At 39.9% G+C, this 19,423-nt stretch overlaps 1 protein-coding gene across 6 annotated transcripts in view; it reads right to left on the bottom strand.

Moving 5' to 3' along the window:
• sema6e (sema domain, transmembrane domain (TM), and cytoplasmic domain, (semaphorin) 6E) overlaps positions 1-18,952 on the bottom strand; it is a 141,413-nt gene extending 122,461 nt beyond the window's left edge. For all 6 annotated transcript variants that reach the window (XM_053494004.1, XM_053494005.1, XM_053494003.1 and 3 more), the window contains exons 1-2: positions 18,725-18,952; positions 6,383-6,492 (exon numbers count right to left, since the gene is read on the bottom strand). The gene's annotated coding sequence lies outside the window, so the exon portion shown is untranslated. The remainder of the gene's footprint in view (positions 1-6,382; positions 6,493-18,724) is intronic.
• Between the last annotated feature and the right edge of the window lie 471 nt (positions 18,953-19,423).

The raw sequence follows: 19,423 nt of genomic DNA, 5'->3' as shown, positions 1-19,423 counted from the left end.
TAGGAATACTTTCTTATTTAAGTTTTCTTTCTTCATGACTTTTTTTAGGAAAGTGGATTTACTTAAAATGCAAAATAGCTATAGAGGTTTAATCCTGCCTCAGACTTCAAACCTCTACCTGCCATGCTCCCTAGCTCTGAGAGCTACACTACAATGGGAACTTTCAGGTAAAGATTTGGGCTGAGCTGCACCTCCATCTCCTCCTGGTTTAAACCATCCCTTTGAAGTGCAGTGATATCGAGCTTTTGAGATAGCCTCAGCCTTGTGGGACATTGGCACAGACGCACAGGATTACAAAGACCAAAAGGAGTCAGTGGAGTGATTGGAGGCTGTGGTTAGCACATGGGGCGCAAGGATTTCCTATTAACCCAGAACCGTTGCCTTAACAAACAACTAAAAGCAATGAAAAACACACAGATGGAACAGGATATTGTATCTGCGCCTCAGAAAACAATTTGTTGAAAACAGATGTTGTTCAATTGTCATTGCAGTATCTGCTTTTGCTGTTCAATTACAAAAGGAAAGTTTACGCAGAGGTTTCTGGGAAGGCATGGACATTAGCGCGCTAGTCTCATCCGTCTGAGGGGCACACAGGAAAAACATCTTGCTTCATGAAATCAAGCACTTTAGCACATGTTAAAGTGAGAAAATGATGTATGTATGCACACAAAGACTTGGGTTAAGCCATAACAAAAGGATTGTTTAATAGTCACTCAGATAAGATTCATGTATAATTTGTTTGCCAAAATATTACAATGGAATCTTTAGTATAATACATGGAAAGAAAGATCAAACAACATAAAATATGATGGTGAATATACAGGAACGGGCCCACCACAGAATCATCACTGGTGAAGTGCCATGGGCGGGTCATGATGTCATGGTGTGGTTTTGATGACACAGTGTCAGACATGTCAATGTTTGGGGGGTTTCAGACACCTCAATATCACTACTAGTTTTACAAACAGACCAGAAATATATAGCAAAACAATCCTGTAGTTAGACTGTGGAAGAGCCGGTGCTGCAATTTGTACAACAATGGCAAGGAATAAAGCAACAACCAGCATTTTAAATCAAGTTTTTCTCCATTCTATGCAAATTGGTTATGATGCTGTAAAGTGACAAACACCCAGCCTAAAGGATTTCTTGGACCAATTCTTCAGTGCGTGAAACGACATTAATTCAATCCCCCACTCACAAGTTTTGCTTCTACCTTATTTCTCATTTACTGCTTGCTGCAGCAAAATGGAAGAATAAAAAATGCATACATAAAAAATTGAAGATTCTTTTATATATGCATTTACAATATAAGACCTCTTGTTAAGCGTGTATGGAGACATTATGAAGAACGATAAAGCTTAAAGAGTAGCAGAGATTATTGGTGTCTCTAGCGAGTGTATGCAGCAAGCAAATTTATGTTGCTTTGCTAATCTGCCATCAAAGCTAGCACAAAGCCTAGCAAGTAACCTAATGTACTTTATTTATACCTATAAAATTTCTCCCCCTGTACATCATCACAATGAGTTTTAAATGAAACAGTCAAGAGGAGACATAAGTGTGGACTTCCAGCTTTAACTCTTATTAATTCTCATATTACCACCAGCTATTTTTACCCAAAAACTGTATTTATATATAGCGGTATTTTTTAATAATTGCAGTCAGTGACTGGCTGAAGGCTTGAATATGCACATCACAAAATGAAAAGAGTTTCCTTCCTTGAGATCCTTTTCCAGGCCTTTACTGTAGACACCTTCTGTTGCTGCTCATTTGTGAGTCTTTTTAACTTTAGTAGTTGAAAAGCATAATCAATTGGGTTGGGTCTCTTTAAGAAAAAACACTTCTTTAGCTTGGGTTGCATTCGGGGTATGTTTGGGGAGATCATACATCTGTAATGTGATCTGTAATGTGATCTGTAATGTGATCTCCAATCTGTTCAATCAAAGAAGGTATAGATCTACACTTCAGGATTCATCCAGCTACTTTTATCAGCAATCATCAATAAACACCAGTACCAAAATGATATAAAGCAGGTACATGTACAGCTGTACATGGCCATCCCATAACACTTCTGAGCCCTTCTTTCCTTTAAGATATCATTTTGGTACTAGTTAGGATTGCATAAGAACTGGACAGGCTTTTTTTTCCCCTCGAGGTTCTCAAGTCCCAACAGTTTTTTCAGTGGTTTGCATTTCAAGTTAAAACCAGTATGCAGTAGTACCTTGACTTTCGAATGACCTGCCTCACAAATTTTCTGCTTAAGAATTAAAATTTTGCAAGAAATTTATATTGGCATACAAAGCATTTCCGGCCTACGGAATCATAAATAAAGGTGCAAAAATATGATTAAATGGGTGGCTAAAATGAATTATCTGCATTTTATTATTTCCTTGGGGAAAATGCGTTTCGCAATACAAAATTTCTCCTCAAGAACTCTTTTTAAGTAGTCTCTGTTAAATTAAATTTGTATGCCGAATTCGTATTAGCATGCATGAAGGTGTTTCTTGAGTGGAGACTTTGACAATGATACAGCTACCTCCTTTATCTTCTCCAAGGAAAGATTTCTTAAGCTGTCTTCAGTGGTCTTTCAGGCTTTTTGGTGCTGCTGAGCTCAGCAGAGCATTCTTCCATTTGGAAGGTTGTTGCCAAATTTTTGCTTAGGCCACTCGTAAAGAATTAACTGATCAGCCTAAACCACCTATTACAAAACCTAAACCACCTATTACAAAATAAAAATAACTCTACAATGCACCCCACAAGTGGCAAGACTTGCACTTAGAAAACACACACACACAAGACAAACCCAAATTTGATTAAATGGTACAATTCCAAGGTGGCTCAACAAGCCAGTTGCCCAGAAACCCTGCTCTACCTCATATAACCCTACCAGTGAAACACCTACTATCATGTCACTGTATTGTCTATGTTGAGAATGATTCACCACCCAAAAAATATCAACACCCTGCAAGGGTACTTTTAAGGTGGCTGTTGCTGATTGTCTGGTGGAATTAAAGTTGAACTCGGTGCACATGTATTCTTCACCACAGCCTGCTTTCTGATTCGGAGTGATTAAGAGGGAACAACTCTTTAACATCTCCAGAAAATCAATGAGTCCAATTACAGATGTTTTTTGGCAGTGCAGCAGCCCTGCAGAGACCGAAAAACCTGTATTAATTAGGTGAGAACAGCTCATAGCCATACAAACTTGGTGGTACAAAAATAAAATCACGTAAATTAGTTTTGAAAAAGAACATTGTGTCCTGGGTAAATACTTTTTAAAAAAGCACACTTTGTAAATGTTGGTGTAACTGAAATCTATCTCGAAATCTCTAGAATAATAATAGCATCTTTTTTCAGTATGCTAAAATCAACACTACCAACTCTACAAAGATTAGAGTCAAACACAGGTTCTTTGCACTCTTTTTCAGTAGCGTTATTGACAAATTTAGTCAAAAAAAAACAAAACAAAAAAAAACAAGAAAGAAATGCAACCCAAATGTTATTAATATTGACCTCAGCTGCCTGACTTTAAGTTTTATAGAAGGTTTTGTCTCTTCCCCTGAGCTCGCGTGACATGTGAGGACTCGGAATAAATGTTGGCACATAGTAGCACTGGGACGGATGGCAGTTTTGACAGGCGTGAACAGAGGGAAGTGGGCTGAACCCACACATCCAAGATCAGCAGACTTAATAAGGCTTCTGTCCATCAAAATCAAAAAATCTGTTCAACCAATTATAACCCCTTCTCTGTTTTCTTCCTACTGCTCTCTTATATACAGTCCTACACTTTCTTTGATGGCCAGTAGCACTCTACCATTCAGCCATGGATGCATCTAAATGCACCAATGTTGAACAACACCTAGAATGAGAGCCTTTATAGAAGCTTCATATGGCTCCACTAAAAAAAAAAAAAAAAAGAAAGAAAAATCACAGTAAGCTGTCAAAGTAAACAGAGGCACCAGTAAGCAGAGGAGTACCAGCACAGAAAGAGAAAGTGTGAAGTGAAGATGACTGTGCTGTCCAATCGTCTGTGGGCACCAAGGTCAAATCCAGGCATGCATCTGGCCAGCCATCTGGTCCCAGCAAGCACTGGAGATACCCTGCCACCTGCATGAGCGCTCTAGCCAATCATCACATTTGGTGGTGGTAGTATATGTATGCATGTATGCATGCATGTGCATATCGATCTGTGTGTGTGTTTGCAGTCCCCAAGGATTGGTGGTCCATTCTTGGAGGCTGATTCCACTGGGATGTGCACCAGGTGGGCTGTTTAAGTATCTGCTGTACTTCAACACTCAAAGCTTTTATTCAGTCTTTATTGCTCTTTCGCAACATAACCAATCTTTCATAATTCTGTTTTAAACTAGCCATTTCTCTCAGTCTTTCTCAAACACCAAAAAAAATAAAATCTACTGACCGCAAAAACAACCCAGCAGAGCGGGTTGTATAATCAGGGTGATATCTGGTTGCTGAGATTGCCACAGCATATGATTTATATATTAATATTTTTACACTCAATCCATCAAGCCATTCATTAAGCCCTTGCACCCTGCAGATGTGAACACTGTCATTGTGGAAGACAGCACTTCCATCAGGATAGAAATGTTTCATCATAGGATAAAATTGATCAGTCAGAATAGCTGAGAAAAGCCTTCCCTTTAAGATGACGAGAGGAACCAAACCGAGCCCCCAAGAGCATAATAAATTTGATATGACTATAATAAAAGTAATTTGAAGCTTTATCAAAATGTGTATTGATCCATTCCATTATTTCATTAGATCAAAGTAATGTTTTTGTCAGATGGGCATTAAGTAAATAGTGCCATTAAATGGCTATTAATATAGGTTTTGCAAGGAAAGAAATGTTTGCTTTATATATATGTAAGTTATATCAACTTGATCAGCCAATGTGGGTGATTTCTGAAGGACTGCTGCTATTCCAAATGCCTTAAAGCCACTGTACATTATATTCAAAATGGCTTAACTTAATTACATTTTCTCATTCATTCATGACTGCAACTGCTTTCTTTATATTCATCATGGGAACAAAATGGGGTATACATTAAAGAGGAATAGAGAAAACATTAATGAGACTGTACAAAAATGATAGACGGTTGTTGTGAAGCTTGGTGCAACTGCACATACAGCGCTTACAGGGAAGCCATAGTCAGTAAGGTACTGTAGTTAGGCAAGGAGCTGTGGTTGTTGAGTCAATCTTTCACGAGTAACCTAAAGAGGTTGTAAGGATAATGATAAAATGATAAAATTAACGACGTCCTATTCGTTCAATGTATTGTACAACTGCTTTACTGTTAGAGCGCGACAGTGGGAAAAATATATTTTCTTTCGTTTCGATACATTTAAGATGAAGCACTTTATATTAAAGATTTTACATGCTTAACTTGAACGCTACATTTTAAAAAGTAATTTAATATTACTTAAAGAGAAAACTACATCATTTAGATCATAAATATTCATCCACAATTTAGGGCAACTCACTAGAAAGAAACTTACAGTACATATCTAGAAGAAAACATAAAATGTAGATATTGGTGAGTGAAAGCAGATCACAGCCTCTTAGACTATAAGTTCCCAGCTGCACATACTGGACCACTGCCTATAATGGTTCCATCATGCTTTCACAAGTCCTCACTAGTTCTTTGGAAAAGCTTTCACTGCTCAGCAATCCCAAACAATCAACTTCATGCAATGCATGCTCCAGTTCGTTATCTGACATCTAACCAGAAGCATATCTGAAATGCCTGTGATAATATAAATGATTAGGATTGATTGGTGGAGAAAATATGTGCATTCTCAGAGAAATGTTTGGATGTAAATCATGTTGATATCATAAGAAACTAGCTAAAACTACAAAACTTCTAATTCTGCTTTCTAAAGATTGTCTTTCCACAGACAAATGGCCACAAGTATGATATAACTGATGCTATTATCTAAATATTCAAAAATATTGCTATAAAATATGCCTATATCACACATCATTAACTCCGCATCGCCCCATCCTCCTACACATCTTCCTCAAAAAACCCAGGATTTGATTTATTCTTAAAACAGCAATTTATTTTATTTTTTTTTTTTTTTTTTTTTTTTACAGGATTTTGTATTTCATTTGCACTGTTCAACTTGACATAGCTGGACAAAAAAAAAAAATCTCTCTCCACATAACACCCCGAGGTGACCAACTAGTCCAAGATAATGCAGCTGCCCTGGACTTCAATTTTCTGCCAAATCAAAACGCATTTCCTTTAGAGAATGCAATTGTGTTGCACCATGACAAAATCAACAAAAGATTCCAGACGTCAAGAGGAAATAAAGTGGGTTATTTTGAGTCAGACATTTCAGCAAGATGTTTCCCATTGGTTCTTACCTCAATGGTCATCCAGTGATACTGCAGAGTGTCAGGCACATGACAAAGAGCATGAGAAATGTGTTGGATGAAACGCTGGATCTCTCCAGGAAGTCGTGATATTCCTCAATCTGAAGAAGGAAAAAACACATTTTTGCCCGTAAGTAACAAAGAAAGGCAGCCATAATTTACAACATGCCATTTTATGTGTGTTATACAAAAAAAAAAGAAGCATCCAAAAATGTATAATTTTTTTTTTTTTTGCTTTTTTAGCACCATCGTTTATTTACAGCACTAGTACTCGTTGCCAAATCTCACAAAGCAAAAGTAATTCATAGAGAAAGCGCAGCCCTCATGCATGACAAAAAGGAAGCACTGTTCACTTAACATTCATTATGGGTAGAATTTTAACCAAATCTCTACAAATCCAATTCTGAGGCTATCCAAATCTGTGTAGAGTGCAATCTGTTCCTTCAATCTGCTGCGAGTTAACACTCCTCTCAGCCAGTTTTCTTTACTTGTGCAGACCTGCAACACTGGGATGCTCTACTTCACTACCTCTCTTTGCTTTTGTCTGAGCTTGTGTCTGGTGTGTATGAATCTCCTTGGAGTAGTCTCCAAATCGAAGTTTCCACACTTTATCGGCATGTCTGTCTGCTGGCAAAGAACAAAGTACATTAAACCTGCTTACATCGTATGCGCAGGGCAGCAGCGCCAATTTGCCTCTCTGGAGAATAATAGAGACAATACATGAGAAACTTTGATCTAATTACAGTCATGTTTAATATTTTAAGATAAGGTTCGACTTACAAAGCCCCCCTCAGGGCAGGCTAAATTGGTTGTGCTCTTGGAGAGAGGTCTCTTAATTCGAGGAATTAAGAATCTATGAATTATAGACCAGTAGAAAATGTTAAATGCCTTTTTTTTGCGTGTGACTAAGGTAATTTCGAGCTGCCTAAGAAAGCAGAATAGAAAATTGCCCTGAAAATTCAATATTAGCAAAGCTACAGTTTCCAGTTCTGATTTATGAGAGTGAATAGCCAACATTCAAGCTAAGACGTCCATCCAAAGTGCTGTCAGCGTTCTGGAGCGTTTCCATAAAGCTCCTTGTGGCCCATTTATATGGAGCAAACCTAAAAACATAACAATTCACTTCAAGGCCTCAAGCTCACCCATATATTTTGTGGACAACTACAAAACGGCCAACTCGAAATCAACCCACAGCCTGAGTGCTGCGTCTGGCTCAGTCTGGCTTTTAAACCTAAAATGAAACTATCCGCAAGCACCTGGACTCAATCCAATTCCAGTGCAGCACTCTGTTCTTTGTTGCCGAGATGCGGCGGGCATCCTGGGGCCAGGTTCTGTTAGGTGGGTGTTCGAGCAGCATTTCTCCAAGGCTTTTAACACAGAAACTAAAGCTCAGGAGGCAGCTGGTTATCTCCTGCTCCCTGGAGTTCAGGTAAAGGGAAAGGATTGACAATTTTTCTATACCATAGTACAAGTATCTTTATAGTTTATATATCTTTCACTGTTGCAGGCCTCCCTCAACAAATGTGCCTTACATTACTGTAGCTAAGAATAGCCAAGAGCAGAAAAGCAGAGGAACAGAACTTGAACGAATCAGTGTTGATTTGGGGTTCATGTGATATGTTTTGGGCAGGCAGCCAGCATATTATTGTGTTTTATGCTTTACTGAACTGGTTCCAGAAGGTTGTTTCAGTTTTCTTCGTGTCCTTCGTCCTCAGAAAAATTATACTGATTTGTTTTGAGCTCTCCCTCACTCACCCTTTTCTACTCTTATACTATACAGAGTAGCGGGAGACCTGGAGCCTATCCCAGGGGACTCTGTGTAGTAGGCAGGTTATATCCTGGACGTGGTACCCATCCATCACAGGACACACAAGCACACACACACACACACACAGGCAATTTGGAAGAACAAATTATCCTAATCACTTTTTTTTTTTTTTTTTACCTGGGAACAAAACCCCCAAGCATGGGGAGAACATGCAAAGTTGGGACTCGAACCCTCGACCCAGGAGGTGCAAGGCTACAGCGCTAACCACTACGCCACCTGTTTGAACTCAAGACACCAAATTAATTTATTAAAAAAAAAAATTACCCAGTATTACCCAGGTGTCTTAATACCATGCCAATTTAACCCAGCCATCAAATGGTTCGAAAACGTTAACCTTTGAGGACATAGAGCAGCTGCGGTACAGCTGTACTCGTCCATTCACTTATATTTCTATAACACTTTTAACAACAGGCGCTGTCGCGCGGCAGTTTTATAGAAATCCAGATGTAGATTTATCACTAATGAGAAAAAGAGGTGGCAATGGGAAGGGAAAGAAAGGAAAGGAAGTTCATGGTCTTGTGGGAGAGAGCGGATACCGTCTACATTTTGAACGTGAGAAACCTGGAACAATGCATTCATTGCATAAAAATTTTAAATATACATGAAAAAAAAACTTGGACGATGTATATGTTTGTGCCAACTTTAACGACATTTAATACATAGGAGGTGCAGGTTTACAGTCAAGGTTTCACAAACAGGCATGTCAGAAATTGTTTCTGTAATCAGTCTTTAAAATGCTCTCTCTCATGTTCAAGGAGTATTCACTCTAATTTTGCATCCACGGCCATGTACAGAAAAACAACTACAATAAAAACAAATCTTTAATAGGGCACCAATTATCTTAAAAGAAACACCGGTTTAATGAAAGAAAACCATGTAATCAACAAAGGATATCAAATTCGAAAGACAGAGAGAGAGGGAGAGAGAAAACAAGAGAGAGAGAGAGAGAGAACAAGAGAGAGAGAGAGAAAACAAGAGAGAGAGAGAGAGAGAGAGAGAGAGAGAAAGAGAGAGAGAGAGAAAGAGAGAGAGAGAGAGGGAGATTACAGCACAGCTGCTCGGCTTGGCTTCACCTCAGCACTTTAACAATGTGTGTCTCAATGCAGTTCTCTGCGAGCACGACTGCTTTAACAGATTCCTGGAATAACATCCTGCATATGTAGGGCCTCCTTTGTTAGCCACAGTGTAGATTTAGAGAATAAATATATTTTTCGCCAGCACTTCGACATGACGCCTGGTAAAAAAAATAAATAAATAACCTTAACTCGTTGCATACTTCTTCTTGGCTCAGAGTCAAAGGAACATAAACATGACCCATAGTGTGGAAAGCTGACAGGACCATGGCACGTCCGCACAGAAGAATAATTTGTCCTACCACCAGCTGTTTTTTTTTTTTTTTTTTACCAACGAGCTGCTCCACTTTGATTAAATCGGACCCATGAGGCAGGAAGACTAAGCAGCTCATCATCTGGAATAAAGCTCTGAGCTTTAGGAGGACCGCATAATGCACAAGCAACTGCCATTATATAGCTCTTTATACATAGGACACAAGCGCACACAGGCATTTAATAGCAGTGTCTTAAAATTGTATCTAAGCACGGAAGTTCATTTCTGTTATCTTTTCAGTGATGTCTCGATGAAAAATACAAAATATGCGCAAGCATAAATCATGGACATGGCTGTTTATGAGCTGCTAAAATTAGATGTACTGGCCTATACTATAATTAGGTGTACTGTAATCTAACTATAAAATTATCTTCTCTGCCAAAAGCACAGTATGACTGTGGTGAATGCATAACAGACATCTCCAGACCCAGCCTTGGCAATAAACAATCAACCAAGACTTGAGAAGCTCCTGCTGATTGTAGAGAGAAAGCGGCTTCTTTAAACATTTCAGTACAGCACCAGGGGAAGATTGCCTCTTGCCCTTCAGCTGCCTATTAAAAGAAGAAGCACAGCTCCATGTCCCGTTTTGGGCTACAGCAAAGCTTGCTGAAGATGTCAGGTTGAGAGCAGAAAGACAGTAGACATGTTGTGAATGCCCTGCTTTCTTCTCCTTTCACCGGTGCATTCCTGTCTCCCCCTGCTCTTACAGGGGGCAAATGATCTGACCTGAGCTATCTCCGATCCCTGCCCCCATCACCCCAGTGACGAAAATCAATCTCTTTACTATTCAGGCCATGCCGTTGCCCTTGCTTAACTGCTGACCCTGTGACCTGACGGGATTGTGCTGGGAGGAAGACTCAGATTTGGGTCAGCCCCTCAGTCTGGTGGGCGTCAGGCTGTCCAAAACAGTAATAGAGACGACTCAGGCCAGGTCAGTCATTACAAAAAAAAAAAAAGGAAACAAGGAATAACTACCGGGTGGTCCTTGTCCAGTTGGCACCTTGACATGGAAACATTTCAGGCCAGCCGGTTTTCACTTTCCTCACTTCGCAGTGAAGTAAAATGGCTCCGATTTAAATTTGTCCTTCCGACCTCTCTAGACAGCATCCTTTGCACACTCAAAGCCATGATCTTCTTATAGAGGACCAGCAGGATGTGATTAACATGGAATAATAGCTCAGGAACAAGCCTGTTAACCAACCATAATATCAAGTGCACCACAGAGAAAGAGACATACAATTTGCCTTTTGTGTTTCATTTCCCCATTTGCTGACAGTCTGCGATACGCGGGATTTATGGAGGAGATCAGAGTGCTAGTTTAACCGATGAAGCGTTCAGTATTACAATAAGCTGATGGTATGAACGCAGAGAAAAAGATAGAGAGAGAAAGATGTGATTAGCTCTTTTACTCCCTCTCCAGGGTGTTATCATGCTAATTTAGGTAAGGGGGGAAGAAAAAAAAAAAAACACGTTTGTCTGAATTGAAAATAGGACAGATGTCCACGGCGTACAAAGGCTGGGTTAACTGAGCATTTTTAGCTTATTTTGTTAAGCTGTGAAATGAAACACATACGGTGACCGACAGTTAATTGGCAGCCGCTTTGAGCACAAAAGAAATGTAAGGGACATGCATTGCTTAGGCTTTCGCTGACTTCGAGACTAATTCCACCATAATGGTTGTTGATCTCTGGGTGCAAATCTTTCTGTACAAAAACACTTGGCTTTGCCTTACTGTCCATTCAAAACAGCAATCGATGAGCATGAATACAAATTCCAACTGAGGCATGCTGTGACTTACAAAGAAATACATCTTAGGACGACACTTGGCAGTCAACAGTCTTATCAACTCCTACTTCTTCCGTCCACAACCTTCCCTACTAGGCACCATTTATAAAATCATTTTATGCTCACACTAGGCTAAGCAGGCACATATATATTCTAGCTGACTCACCATGACAGAGTTTGTGCAAGATCTGTCTCAGGACATATATGAAGATGATGAAGGCCGAAGATATTTCTAGGGGGAGGCTGACATGATGTTTTCAGGGATTGCAGTACCCCCCGTAACGACTGACATCCGCTGCCCTTGCTATTTTGGTATACCTTGGATGTAGAGCATCAGAGAGAGAGAGAGAGAAAGACTAAGCTGTGGCTGGCTATATATATGAGGCAAACTCTTAGCGGTAATGGAATTGTGTGCAGTTGAGATCTGTCTACAGCGGGCTTTTCGTACGTCAGTGTGAGGCAGAGATCGTCCCCCAGGGACAAACAGCTTGCCAGGACAGAGATAATGTGAGAAAGCAATAAAGAAAAATCAAATGACGTTAGACCAGGGGCGCATACTATGTGCGTGCATGCGTGTGTGTGTGTTCTAGGTACAGCAAATGGTTTAAAGAGAAACAGACAAAAGGCATGAAAAACATTTAGTTGCACAACCGCACAAATCTGTTAGCATGTGTGCTCACACGCACACATTCACACTGGACTAAATCATCATATGTTTAACAGGAGACACACTTGAGGAATGAAAAAAGCCATAGAGAAAGGCGGACCAAGGGGCCCTAGTGGTGTTTGGCCCTCTTCCAAGAGGAGATATGACACCGACTTCACCAGCCCCCACACACTAGCCCTTTCCCCCTCACAGCTAACACTAAATATAGACTCGGTGCTAATAGTATTCAGCATTCACAGAAACTTAAACAGTGCTGACTGGTTGCGAATCTTAAACACAAAATCAAACCTTTACCCAACTGTACCTATCATAGAAATTTGCCCCCCTAAAAACCCAGCACTAGCCTGAGCACACTCGGATCACAGCCTTGCTGTTGCCCCGCTGCTCCTCAGAGGACACGTACCAACTCTCGCCAAGTTTCTCTCACTGAAGGTCAAATGAGACTTCTATTTTGGGAGGCCTGGGAAATTATAGGGATTTACATAATGTGCGTACGGTCACGCTAGATTCGCGGTGAAGAGCTAACACGCCTCCACGAAAGACCATACTCACAAATAAAACCGAATTGAAAATCTTGATACATCAAAGCCCTTCTGTGCTGCTGATGAAACCCTGCCGTCCGAAATGAATAAGCTCTGATGATGCAGCTCTGCTGGATCAAGCTGCAGATTTAAGTGCAAAAAAACCTTAACTTGTCTTATCTTGAGGCTTTTAATTTCCTGCTCCGTTTCACTTTTTAGAACCATAAAAAGTCTCGTTTTAAAAACATGCAGAAAGGCAGTCAACTGTTACTACTCACATAGTACTGTAGATATTTAAAATGCCATGTTGAGCATCGTGCCAAAGCATCATTAAATTCTGAAATTCTAAATGGAAAATGCCACACTTAGAAAATTGCTGGATGTAAGTAATAGGTGAAACATAAAAAAATAAGGCATAAGTAAGTAAGTAAGTAATGGTCAGTGCATATTTCAGAAATAACTAAAGCAGAATCTCTTCATTAACACTCTGTGTTAACGTGCTTAGAAGGCATAAGGAATGTTGCAGTCCTGGGAAACACATTAACTTTCCAAAAGCAATATGCACAAACCTGATTTAAAAAGAGAGCACTTTTGTTTGCTGAAAGAGAATGAGATAATTATAATAATTACATATTTGAGTATCATTATATTGCCTCACCTTTCTCTTTCCTTACAAATACACACATTCAAATATCACTTGTAGGCCTTATCAAAAAGCTTCGGCTGTGTGTTGCTGTATTTTATCTTAGGACATGAATGCATGTGAAGATAACGTGTTTTTTTGCAACCTAGAGCCGAGATAAAAAAAAAAATTCACAATAGCTGCAATGTAAGCAACTAATCAATGTGCGGGTGGGAAGAGCTGCTCTGCAATAAAGTGTTTAACAGGTCATTTAGAGCACAAATCTGTGCACCTCTAAACCTCTTTGGAGTAGATGAATCATTACCATTTGTGCAAGATGCAGAATCATACTCCTGCAGATTCATATTTAGAGATGGGGTAATTAAAGAGGACCTCAGTAAGAGTTAATAGAGGGTGAAGCTCGTTCTAGGCCATAGTTAGTGGATTTGGCCAGTAATGCTGGCATACCAATAGGAGAGGTACAAAAGGCTACTTGTGTGGTGGAAGCAGGGAGCTGAGGATGCAGCTGAATGTCCAAGTGCAATGAAATGAAGTTAGTCATCACTGTGTAATCTGGTGCGAAGAAGAGCCAGGGGCGGAAAACAAAGCTGTGTCTGCGTGACTTAGCCAGCCTGCTGGTTCGAACTCGGTTCAATTTAGCTCTTTCGACTTGGTCACCCAAAACTCTTAAAGATCACAATTGGGCAAGATGTTTGTTCTTTCTGTAATGCCAATCATTGTGTGTGCGAGTGGACGAAACTACTTATGGATTTGACCAAAATGATTTATAAAAAAATTTATAAAATTATATTAATAAAAAAAAAAATAAAAAACAATAGTTTTATTTCTGCTTAGTTCAGACTTTTGGCACAGAGAGAAGCTGCTTTCTCACACTTATTTCAACAACCCTTTGGTCTGCCTCCTCCAACTTCACACCTAAACACACATAAGACGTAAAGGAAATGAAACTATGTGATAATTCGATGCATGGTGTTTCACAAGAGCTGAATCGCAATCGCTGTATCTGTGTTGTATGTTCATTTGCTGCCACCTTCTATGGAGCAGCCTTTGTCCAGCATGCAGTGAGGCAGATGTCAATTCTTCAATTCTTCATCCCACTACTTCTGTGGTTAATGAGGATTTGCCAAAAACACCAAACAGCATGTTTGACAAAGGGGTTAAAGTTTCTGATAAATGGTTTACAAAACCCACTGGAAGCCAGCCGGTCTGTCTGAGAGCAGCATGGAAATGAGCACTGAGGTCTGTAACTTGTCCAAAGTGAAGTCCCGGACATACTCTTGCCCCTTTTTAACCTTGCCTACAACATGGCTCTCTGCGTTTTTTTCTCCCTTTAGCAGTAATTATCATGTTTTTCCAGACTCCTCAACAAGACATAAACAGTCTGAAACATAGTTAATTAAACTGAAACTTGCGTTACATATGTATGACCTGCTGAATGTGAAGAATTCATATTTTACCAATTCACTCATCAACTGTTTTAGGAGACGGCCAAGTAAGCCTTTACAATAGCAGATGTTTACTTAATTAATATAAGTTATGCAACAAAACTTTAACTAAACAGAGGCCACAAGTTCAAAACTTTTTGGATGACTGCATATACGTAGCCAACCTAATGCAAGAGGGCGTTTTTTTTTTTTTTTTTTTTTTAAGTGGACCGTTTTTTCTTAGTACTTTGTATTTGAGTTTTTACTCATTTTGTATTTCATTTGGAGGTTTAAATACTGCATTTTAGTGACATGTGCTGGATTAGCTTGTCTGCTGGTATCATAATGTGCATGCACCAGGTTTTATTTTTTCTGTAAATTGTTTTGTAATAAAGTTTTATTTTAAATAATGCTCAACAATTTTAATCTGTCTCAAAAAAATAAAAAATAAAATAATAATAATAATAATAATAACAAACAATTCTGGACCATTGGCAGTGGGGGGTGGGTCGTTCGAACCACCCGAACCCCCCCTGGCTACGGGCCTGATATATGAATACATCCCAAACAGCAGAAATTGCCTAAGCATTTCCTATGCAGTGCACAATGGCTGTAGCAGCAGCATAAAGCGTTTCCCCACCCAGAGAGGTAGCCATGCTCAAAGGCTAAGGCTAGCTGGTCGAGCCGTTTACGCTGGCTCTGCTGCCCCGGTGTCATTCTCAGGTTATGGATGATGTGGAGGCTCGATGTCTGACAGGTAATAATTCACTCCCCAGAGGGACGAGGCTCAGTACTGGACATGCGCAGCCATGCAGGAAAATGCAGCACTCTTGCCTATTAGTAAGAAGAGAATAAAAAAGAAAAAAAGAAAAGAAAAAAAAAATCCTGCTGCCTTTTAATTACTCCCCCCAGGTGTATCTGCAAGCTACTGGCTGCTCTGTTTCTACCACAATCAGTGAGAAATATCAGGGAAACAGCACAAAGTGCTACAAATGTGACAAAGTGTGGAATGCGCCACAAACATGCTCATTGCAGAAAGTATTTTAACTCTCATTTAAAAAATTTTATAATGGGCCAAACAAGGTTCACACATAAGCCATGTCAATCTGTAACCTGATGCAAAGGACGAAAAAGGAGAAAAGAATTGAGCAAAAAGATACCGAATGGTAGATGGCTTAGATCGGTGCTCATAGCACCGAGCCTATTTCAGCAGTCATTACCCAAAGAGCCATTAGGAAGGCACAGTCATCCACAACACACTGCCAGCGTAACATCATTTAGGACAAAACTACAGCAGCGGAAATTGGAAGTAAAATTACACCCCAGGCTATATGCATCATTACCCACACTAGCAAAGGGCCTGGTCATGTGGAGCTTGGGAAAGGTGGAAGCAAGTTTACAGTTTAAGAAAACAGGCTCACCCTCCTTTCATAAAACCTGACCATAAAGTACCTTTAAAATAAAAAAGGAGGAAATATTAACAATAAATGGAACAACAATACTACAGTAATTATGTTTTTGAAAACCTCAATAATCACAGGTTTTAACCTCTGCATGGGAGTCGGAGTGGTGTCCAGATTTAATACTAAGAACTGGAATAATATTATATTTTGTACTATTTCTTGGGCATCTTGTAAGGTAGAAAGGGTTGTGTCAACAGAGTGCACATAGACCTTCCAGACAGGTTTCAGCGGCTTGCTATAATTATTCTTTATGCTTATGTGGTACAATAATGAAAATAGATTATAGATATATTATAGATTTCAGAAGATGGACATTATTAAACCTGGGGTTTCATCAGACTCCATCAACTGATGCAGAATGCAGCAGCGCCACTTGTTTTCAATCTTTCCGAGTTCACTACACTTTGACATCATCCCACTGCTACATTCCCGCCGCTGACTTCCTGTACCTTTCCACATCAAAATTTCACACACGGCCGCTTGCCTACAAAGCTATAAATGGACCTCCGCCTATACGAAGACACTTATCACACCCCACTCTGCTCTGTGCGTCCATTATGTTACCTTCCAGCATCCGGCAGGTGTGACCCACCATCTCTCAAAATCGGAAAAAAAAAGAAAAAGACATGCCTCGAGGCTATTCTCTGTCCTGGCACCAAGGCGCTGGAACGAACATCGCCTGGCTGTCCGAACAAGCTGCATCAGTGGCCGTCTTCAAATGTAGACTGAATGGGCTCCTAATTAAGCACTTAAATGAATACTAATTAAAAAAAAAAAAACCTTGACTTGTACTGTTGAACTCTCAAACACTGTTTCAACTTAATGGGTTTCTTAGACCCTGACCTATTTTATGAGCTTCTGTAGTTGCTCTCGCTAAATGCAAATGAAAGGAAGAAAGCAAGAGATGAGCTCTGTTTGTTTACTCTGGCTGTTCTGTTTTGTTTCCTCATGAGACTGTGATGATATCACTAGCTGATTTATCCTTCTATAGGCACAGAGAGTTGATGTTTGAATAAGTGTCTGTCAAAATGACTATTTATAGTTGACTGATCTATTTTTCCCCTTTTTAGCTTTATGTTTTTTATTTAATAAGATTATCAAGCCAATTAACTTTTGTTATCTGATTATCTCATGATCAAGCACTCGCATATTGTTTGTCACATTACCTCTGTTAATGCAGTGGAAACTCTGACTTATTACATCATTAAACTAGCATTAATGTGAAATGCTCTGCATATCTAAAGCATTAAGAAAGGAAGAACCTCAAACATCAAATATCCCTTTGAGTTTGTTGAGTGTCTTGTTCAGAGAAATCATCTCAATGATGAAATGCCATGATTTTACCATTACAAAGTCCACTCAGCTTCAGGGGGAAGACAAAAAAAAGCCAGAATATTTTTAAAGAGCACTTATACAGCAATTATGGCTGAAGCACACTTTTAAAAACTGTTCCCTTACACGAAAAAGAGGAGGACAAACGTGCAAAAAATTGCTTAGAACACAGCAATCTATTACACTTATTACAATTATATAGGAATGAGGACAAGGATTATTTTGTGACCTTAAGAAACGATTTGGTTTGCAAAAATAAAGCAGGAAACATTTTTCCTGTGTATTTCTGCGGGTCTGAGAGTCCACAACTGAAGAAAAACAAGCAATCAGAGCGCACACAAGCATGCAATTCCTCAACACTGTTCCTTCTTTTAACGTCGGTTATCAAAGAGGACAGAATAGGGGGGAAAAACATAAAAAAATAAAAATAACCCCAGACACCGTGACGGGAGTGAGCGTTATTTGGCTGCATGTCTGCTTTTCCATCGGGGACAAACTGCGTGGACAGAGCTGCCCAGGCTGCGCAACACGCTTCCTACAGGATTTCCAACGTCCTTAAACTTGGCTTTCATCTGCTCGTTAATGAAACTAATTCAGATTGCAACATAATAGCTATATACAGGTTTTCATGTCATTCCATTGAAACAATGTAACGCTTTCTTGACCGAACAAACTGCGCTCCGAACGCGCTCTGATCCCTCTCCTTCATGCACACAGCAGTGCCAGCTGGCATCCTGTCCCCTCAACCGCTGCAACTTCATCACCTCCGCTTCCTCTGCAAAAAAAAAAAAAAAACACCCTCTCCCCTAAAAACACAGACGCCTGTTTCCCATCATCACGACCGCTGAGATTTTTTCCCCCCACGCCGCGTTAACATAACACTGCACCATGATTATGTGCAAACAATAGACGCATAAAAAAATACATAATAGAATTTGGCACAAAGGTTTAATCCAAATCGGATTACAATGCGTGTTTTATGGAAAAGGAAAACAATGGCACGCTCGAACTCCACTACATCACCCACCTAACCGCCTGCTGTGCTCCTAACAGCCAGACTGGTGTAGCTCTCTGTGCAGGACTTTAAATTGCAGTGCTGAGTGCAAGACGGGCTTTGTGTCGCGCAGCACTGGAAAACACCCGAGCTCAATCAAATCGGTTCATTTCCAACGCGGCAAACACTACATCTTCGCAAATATACCCGACACACACACGCGGCTGACTTTCTATTCCCCGAGTTACTAAATAAAACTTCCGACAGTAGAATAAAAACACGCCATTTACCTTCGTTTTTTTTCCTCTCCTGCAAGCAGAAAGCTGACTCCGTGCACAGAGGAAGCCTGTCCACAAAACCAAGACGCAATTAAAATGAAAAAATAAAAAATTAAAGCAAAGAGGTGTGATTTGCGAAAGTTTTTCCACGCGGTTTATTTATTTTTCGTTTCTTCCGTTCAAACAGACAACATTAGTGTATACACACACGCCTACAAAGCGAGAACAGACTGCGCTCGAGCTACGCGATCCAGGGGGCGTGTTCTATTGACGTCCCGCCCACTGTTATTGACTTGCGCGGCCACTGTCCAATCAAAAGTCTTTCATCTTTTGATTATCTTTCAAAGTTTTCCCCTCAGCTTTCATGAAACACATTCGGACGTTAAAAAAATATGAACATGTCTATCAAACGCGTTAAAAAAAAGAGATAAAGAACGTTAATGTAGCATTTGTGACGTCAGGTTTAACAGTTTAGAGGTTTTTAGCTGAAGGAAAGTGAGGAGTCGGACAATGGTAGACTGGCTGAAATCTCCAAACACAACAATATGCTCAGAGACAATGAATCTAGGATTTGAGTAAAATAGTATACCTGTAAAAATATTTTAATCAAATCTTGGTTTGATTCAATGTCTGTGTGAATTGCAGTGGAAAGGCAGCACCGTGGCTGGTTTGGGTAAACAGGGTGCCAATCCATCACAGGGCACACTCGCA

Source organism: Clarias gariepinus, chromosome 4 (genome assembly GCF_024256425.1).
Source record: "Clarias gariepinus isolate MV-2021 ecotype Netherlands chromosome 4, CGAR_prim_01v2, whole genome shotgun sequence".
NCBI classification, from domain to species: domain Eukaryota; kingdom Metazoa; phylum Chordata; class Actinopteri; order Siluriformes; family Clariidae; genus Clarias; species Clarias gariepinus.
This window is presented reverse-complemented; position numbering and strand designations above follow the sequence as displayed.